At 38.8% G+C, this 7,819-nt stretch overlaps 1 long non-coding RNA gene across 1 annotated transcript; it reads right to left on the bottom strand.

The window, feature by feature from the left end:
• Positions 1-762: 762 nt before the first annotated feature.
• Positions 763-7,497, bottom strand: LOC117273937 (uncharacterized). Its single transcript, XR_004503967.1, has 2 exons — positions 5,392-7,497; positions 763-1,011 (listed from the first exon to the last, which is right to left on the bottom strand). It is a non-coding gene; the product is annotated as an uncharacterized lncRNA (long non-coding RNA).
• Between the last annotated feature and the right edge of the window lie 322 nt (positions 7,498-7,819).

The raw sequence follows: 7,819 nt of genomic DNA, 5'->3' as shown, positions 1-7,819 counted from the left end.
GGTTGTTGTTGCCTTTTTGTTCATGGTAGCCTTAGAATCATAAAACTCGATTTACGTACTTTTCAAACAGATAATGTATTACTTCATACCAGCTTTGTATACTCTATTCTTAAAAGCTCATGATTTGTACTACTAGTTCTTGGAAAAATGTATTGGTTTTATATATTTTCTTTTAATTAATTTCCTTATTAATTTCATTGGAATTGGAAAGTCGTAAATTGGCTTACCTAGCGGGTTGGGTTAGGTACCATCACGACTAGTTGAATTTTGGATCGCGACACATCTACTATTAACTCGGATATATATATCTAAGGACGCAACATGAAAATTAAGACATAAAGTAAAGATATTCAAAATCTGCCACCACGAGTAGATATGGTTAGCTCACCTAGGCTGAATACAACTACCTCCTTCAACAAGATTAATGTGATACCACTATGGTACTAATGGTAGAAACTGCATAAGGAAGGAACAACAATAAGGGTGAGCCTAGGGCCATCAATATCATCGACTTGCCCATTTGTCATATCCCGTGGATCAAGTCTCTAAAAATACTATGCATCCTATAAACAATGTATAACATATATCATAATTGTAATGCTATGTATAAATAATAAGCAATAGATATACGTATAACAATTCATTAGTATCATCTCATAGTGTCACTTATTGTCACGATCCAAAATCCAACTAGGTCATGATGACACCTAACCCAAACCGTTATGTAAGCAAAAAAGCACGTGATACAATAATAATGAGAAATCACCAATAAATAATAAATAAGATTTTGAAAACCAATACAATTATCCCAAGGACTGATAGTACATGCCATGAGCCACTAAGATTTAGATTTACAAAAACTGGTATGGAGAATAAATACAACATCTGTTTGAAGTTTACATAAATAAAATTTTAAGTCCTAAACTACCGAGAACAAGTGGTAGCTTGAATCTGGATTTCTGGTACAACTCCAATGCTAACCTCGTTATCCACATCAGCTTGCTCCAAGATCTGCATGCAAGGTGCGTAATTGTAGTATGAGTATAATCGATCTCATGTACTCAGTAAGTATATTGACTAACCTCGATAAAGTAGTGACGGGGGTTTTAAGTCAAAAAGATACTCACTTTGTATAACCTGTGCAGCTTAATAATGTGTATAATATAGAAAAGTACTAAAAGAGACAGTAAAAGAATAACGGATATCAACAATAAAGGTGCACAACTGGGGTAAGGTAATCAACAAGCTTTGCCAATTTAACAGATCGATCAATTAAAACTTGCACCAACTGCGTGCACAAAGAGACATGCACCAAGTAGTGTATGCTCAAATACTTATACATGACCGTAGAGTGTCTATACATAATAATGATCCAAATGCGTGTCAATTTCTAAATACCGTATTTATGAAAATTTTACATGAGACCAACATTTTAATGTATGATGATAACTCTCTTTTTACATCAATCTAACACTCTACAAGTGTCCAACAACTTAGTAGCAAGTCTCATACATATGTAAAATTATCAACTAGCATATGCAGATGATATGTAGGAATAAAGCATGTAAAAATGCATGAATATGCACAAAGGATCACTTGATAATTTGATTTAGTGATAGAAAACTCGAGTTTCCCGAAGAAGAGGGAGAACTTGGTCACCTTCCGGAGTTTGGTGGCCGAGATTCAGATTGATTATTTACTCTATAGAAAGTCTGATAGAGGTCTTTGCATGGATTGCAAGGTCATCCCGAGTGAGAACCTCTCGACCCTTCATAGGCTCCTGGTCATGGACCTTGAGATCACGAGGAAGAGGAGGAGGAAAAGGGCGATGCATACCCAACTGAGGATAAAATGGGGAGCCTTGACGGAAGCTCAATTGTAGAAGTTGGGGGTCAAGCTGGTGACTATGGAGGCTTGGAGGAGTAGTGGGGACGCAAGCGCTATGTGGACCACGATTGCGCAGTGCATTAGGGAAGCAACGAGAGAGGTATTAGGGGTCTCAAAGGGTTACTCTAGTGGTCACAAGGAAGACTGATTGTGGAATTGGAGAGGTGTAAGGAAAAGTGGAAACCAAGAAAGCAGCGCATGTGAAGCTAGTGGAAAGTGTAGACGAGGAGGAGAAAAGGGTGAATAGGGAGCATTATAAGTTGGCTAAGAAAGAGGAAAAGCTAGCAGTTATGGCGGCCAAGACTGCAGTTTTTAGTCATTTGTACGAGGAACTTGAGGGCCGAGGTGGGGATAAGAGGTTGTTTAGGTTAGCTAAGGTGCGAGAAAGGAAGGCGCGTGACTTGGACCAAGTGAAGTGAATCAAGGACGAAGAAGGTAGAGTTTTGTTGGATGAGGAGCTTATCCGTTGGAGATGGCAGACCTACTTCCATAGTCTCTTAAACGAGGAGGGGGATAAGAGCATTGTACTGGGTGATTTGGAACTCTTTGAGAGTTTTTGTGACTTTGGGTATTATAGGCGGATTATAGTGGATGAAGTTGAAGGGGCTATGCGTAAGATGAGCAGGGGCAAAGTGATCGGGCCGGATGAAATCTCGGTGGAGTTTTGGAAGAGTGCGAGCAAGGTAGGCTTGGAGTGGCTCACTAGGTTATTTAATGTCATTTTTAGAACAAAGAAGATACCCGCAGAATTGCAATAACTATCGGGGTATCAAGCTGCTTAGCCATACTATGAAAGTCTGGGAGAGAGTGGTAGAGCTAAGGGTGAGGAGAATTGTGTATATTTCCGAGAACCAATTTGGGTTTATGCCAGGGTGTTCGACTATAGAAGCCATCCACCTTGTAAGGAGATTGATGGAGCAGTATATGGAGAGAAAGAAGGACTTGCATATGGTGTTCATCGACATAGAAAAGGCGTACGATAAAGTTTCGAGGGAGGTTTTGTGGAGGTGTTTGGATGCTAGAAGTGTACCTGTTGCCTATGTTAGGTTTATTAAAGACATGTATGATGGGGTAAAGACCCGAGTCAGGATAGTGGGTGGGGACTCAAACCATTTTCCGATTATGATGGGATTACATCAGGTGTCGGTACTCAGTCCTTTTTTTTTTCCTCTGGTGATGGACGTATTGACGCGCCACATCCAAGGGGTAGTGCCATGGTGCATGCTATTTGTATATGATATTGTATTGACTTACGAGACATGGGACGGTGTGAATTCGCAATTAGAGGTATGGAGGAAGATCCTGGAATCTAAAGCTTTCAAGTTTAGAAGGACCAAGACAGAATACTTGTAGTGTAAGTTCAGTGCTGAGACTCAAGGAGAGGAAGGGGAGGCGAGATTGGACTCGCAGGTCATCCCTAGGAGAGGGAGCTTTAAGTACCTTGGGTCTATTATTCAGGGGGGAAGGGGAGATTGATGAAGATGTAACACATCATATTGGGGCGGGATGGATGAAATAAAGACTCGCTTCTGGTATTTTGTGTGACAAGAAGGTGCCACTGAAACTTAAGGGTAAGTTCTACATAGTGGTGGTCATACCAACGATGTTGTATGGGGATGGGTATTGGCCAATAAAGATCACGCATGTCCAAAAGATGAAGGTAGCAGAGATGAGGATGTTGAGATGTATTTGCGGGTATACCAGGTTAGATAGGATCAGAAATGAGGCTATTCGCGACAAGGTAGGTGTGGCCCCTATTGAGGACAAGATGTGGGAAGCGCGGCTTAGGTGGTTTGGTCATGTGAGGAGGAGGAGCATAGACGCCTCGGTGAGGAGGTGTGAGAGGTTGACATTAGAGGGCCTACGAAGAGGTAGAGGTAGGCCAAAAAAGAGGTGGGGAGAGGTGATTAGGCAAGACATGGCGCAGCTTCAGCTGACCGATGACATGACCTTTGATAGGAAGGTATGGAGGTTGAGGATTAGGGTAGTAGAGTAGGTAGTCTAGAGTGGTTATAATGGTAGTATTGGCATGCAGTCTCGCTTTCTGTTGGTAGTAGGTTTTTATGACTAACCGTTATTTTCTTTCATTATTGATCACCTTACTGTCTTGTTGTTTCTATTCTACTTTTATATGGCTTTTTGGTATTGTCCCTTCTTGTTTATATTTTAATTAATGTGGTGGTTATTCTTTCCTGAGCCGAGGGTCTATTGGAAACAACCTTTGTATCCTCACAATGTAGGGGTAAGGTCTGCGTACACACTACCCTCCCCAGATCTCACGGTGTGGTATGTTGTTGTTGTTGTTGATCACTTGAGTGGCCAAAGCTTCCACCTTTATGATCAATAACTCATCACATATGATTCCACATTACAATCAACTAGAAACCCGTACGTTTCTCACAGCCTACGTGTACGCCATCAAGAGAGAAATATGAGAGGGCGACCCTAGGGGGATGGATCCTTATCCACACGCTAAGGATAACTCACGTGCCATAATCATATCAACAGCATGGAAAATACCTCATCCCAAATCAATATCACATCACTGTCTATATGATAAAGATCTCATGCCAAAATAATATCAATATCTTAATATTCGCACGATAGAAAACTCGTGACAAGATATTATCACATCACAATCCACACGTAAAAGACCTCGTGTCAAATCAATAACAATATCACAATATTTGCACGCAGAAACCTCGTAACCAAGTAATATCATATCACAATACGCACGGCAAAGACCTCATGCAAAAGTAATATCAATATCATAATATCTGCACGGTAGAAATCTCGTGCCATAATCGCAGTCCATATCCTATAACCATATGCAATGATGTATACATATAAATAAAAGACAAATATATGTAATTCACATGGACAGAGAAATGGTAATACAGGGATGTATGTCTGTATACAAGGGATGATCCCTAGGTATGATATATGCCTATATGTACATATGACCACATAGCCAACATGTAATACATCATTTAAATAATCATCATGCCCATATAAGCATCAAAAGCCATTTCGTAGTCTTTTACGTGGATAAGGAAACTCAAGTAGTCATACATCAATTTAAGACAGAACACAAGAATAATAAGCACGGGTGTGTATTCATAACAGATGTATAACTACGCCTAAATTAAATATAACAAAAATCTCAAGAATAGTTTATCATACTCAAAATAAAGTACCATTATCCTTCACATTTACTCTAGCATGATTTATCTTGCTCACGTAGTCAATCAATTGGGTAAAACATAGAATCAAGTAGAACACACAACCAAACAAGGCATAATTTAATCTAGAGTCTACCCTGAGAATTAAATACCCATGTCACATGTATATACACTCGTCACCTATTATATATATATATATATATATATATATATATATATATATATATATATATATATATATATATATATCACCATCTCATGTAGCAAATAATATTATTTATTAGGGAAAAAAATTTCAATCAAATCTAGGCAAGACACTTACCTTATCCGGGCTAGTCCAAGGCTCCAAAATCGCATTACTTTGAGAAATTACCTCTAACCAGCTTAAGTCTAGCCAAATATGAACCAAGAAAATCAACCAATTTCATAGGAAGTAACCCTAATCAATAAAGCTTCTATCTTTAAAGAACTCCCAAAAAGTTAACAAAAGTCAATCCGGGCTCATGTGTCCAAAATATGCAACCAATACCAAAAGTCGATGACTCATAACCTGCCGGAAACAAATATTTAATTAGTTCCCAAAACCAAGTTTTAAATCGATATTCAAATTTCCAAAATATACTCTCTCAAAGTGTAGGCAAATACTCCAGATTTTCCTTCAAAATTTCATGTTCTTTGTAAATGATGAGTTGCATTGTTCTCTTAGGGCACATTTTACCAAGCATTTCCTCTTTTTCTTTTTATATGACCATTTGGTTTCAACTCAAATAATGAAGAGGTTCTCGTGCTATGAGGAATCACTTTCGGAGTTGGGGAGCATGATTAAGCATGGCGGGCCAAGCTTGACAGGACCCATGCCGAGAAGGAACTTTTCAGCTTCGGGCACAATTGGCTTCGGGCACAATTGGCTTCTAAGAGATTGAAAAGCTAAAGGTGGAGCTTAAAGAGCGTGAAGATGTTTTTGCTGTATAAGATTCTAAGGCAGCTCTAGAGCTCTGGGCTTTGCAGAAGTTGTTTGCCGATAAAGTGCAAGCTCTTGAAAACTCCTTGAACGTTGAGAGGGATGGTCTTGCTACTTCAGAAGTTAATAGGCTGAATCTACAGTCCGAGAAGGGGAAAGTAGATGTCGACTATGATGTGCTCAAAAATCAAATCGGGCTTGCTCGAAATATGCTTTATTGGAAACCCCTTTGAAGATTAGAGGTTGTCTGTGTTGGGATCCCTATGAGGAATTACAGGTTGTTTGTGCAGACATCCCTATGAAGATTAGAGGTTGTCTATGAGGAATCACTTTCGGTGTTGGGGAGCATGATGAAGCATGGCGGGCCAAGCTTGACAGGACCCATGGCGAGAAGGAACTTTTCAGCTTCGGGCATAATTAGCTTCTAACAGATTAAAAAGCAGAAGGCAGAGCTTAAAGAGCGTGAAGATTTCTTTGCTGAATAGGATTCTAAGGCAACTTTGGAGCTATGGGCTTTGAAGAAGTTGTATACCGATAAAGAGGTTTATTCCGGACACCTCGTTCAAGGGTATTCTCGAGTGACGAATAATCTGTAAATATCGCAAGACAAAGTGCAAGCTCTTGAAAACTCCTTGAAAGTTGAGAGGGATGGTCTTGCTGCTTCAGAAGTTAATAGGTTGAATCTACAGTCCGGAGAAGGGGAAAGTATATGCCAACTATGAATTGCTCAAAAATCAAATCGAACTTGCTCGCAATAAGCTTTATTGGAAATCTGTTTGAAGATTAGAGGTTGTCTGTGCTGGGATCCCTGATTTAGATAGGGATATTGAGAAATTTAGACATAATGTGGAGGAAGCCCGGCTACTAATGAATTCACCTACTTCCAAATATTATTCCTCAAAAGAAGAGACGCTCTCAGAGCGGCTGAATGAGGTTGACAAAGAAGAAGACACTGAATCGCATCCTTCGATTTCGACTCCTCAAATGGATCTTCCATCGGCAGTAACATCAACTTCTTGAACTGTTCCTCCAATTTTCAAATTTTTAATATAGATTCTCCTTCTCAAAGCCAATGATCAACGGTGGTGCTTAGTGAAAGTACAGTTACCCGAGTTTGGGGTTTTATCCGTGCAGTGACTCGTTTGAGTGATTTTCTTGTTTGTTCTTTTTTGTTTGAGAAATATTTTTTTGATCATTTTCTGAATATGTTGATGGAACAACTATTTTTGAGGCCTTTAAATCTTTTCTTAATGAATAATTTATGGCTACTATTTTCGTACTTAAATTATTTTTTAATTCGGAAGTACTTTATTTGAGTTTTCGATAATTGTTTGGGTGTTGCTTGTTTGAGTCTTATGGACTTTTAATTCTTTTTAACATGAATCATGCTTAGAATGAAATCTTTAGGTCATATTCTTTGGGTGTTCGACTTATCCAAAATGAGGTCTTAAGCTTGTACTTTTTAGGTGCCTGGCTCTAAATATAAATATAAATGCCCCTTTATGTTTTTGAAAGCAATGAAGAGGATGTTTCCCTTTCACTTAAGCGTGAGATAAGTTGAATTTATATGACTTTTTAGTCTTGAGAAATTTTTATCCTATATGACTTTTAGTGCAACGGATTATTGATCTCATGAAACATTTAGTCAGGGAATATTGATCCCGATAGGAAATTTTAGTCTAAGAAAATCTCGATAGGACATTTTAGTCTAAGGGGATAATGATCAATAAATGTATATATTAATGGATTTGGCCACAAGAGACACTTGATTCACGGGGATATTTAACCC

This window comes from Nicotiana tomentosiformis, chromosome 7 (genome assembly GCF_000390325.3).
Source record: "Nicotiana tomentosiformis chromosome 7, ASM39032v3, whole genome shotgun sequence".
Lineage (NCBI taxonomy): Eukaryota > Viridiplantae > Streptophyta > Magnoliopsida > Solanales > Solanaceae > Nicotiana > Nicotiana tomentosiformis.
Note: the sequence above shows the minus strand (reverse complement) of the source record. Positions and strands in the feature narration are given on the sequence as shown.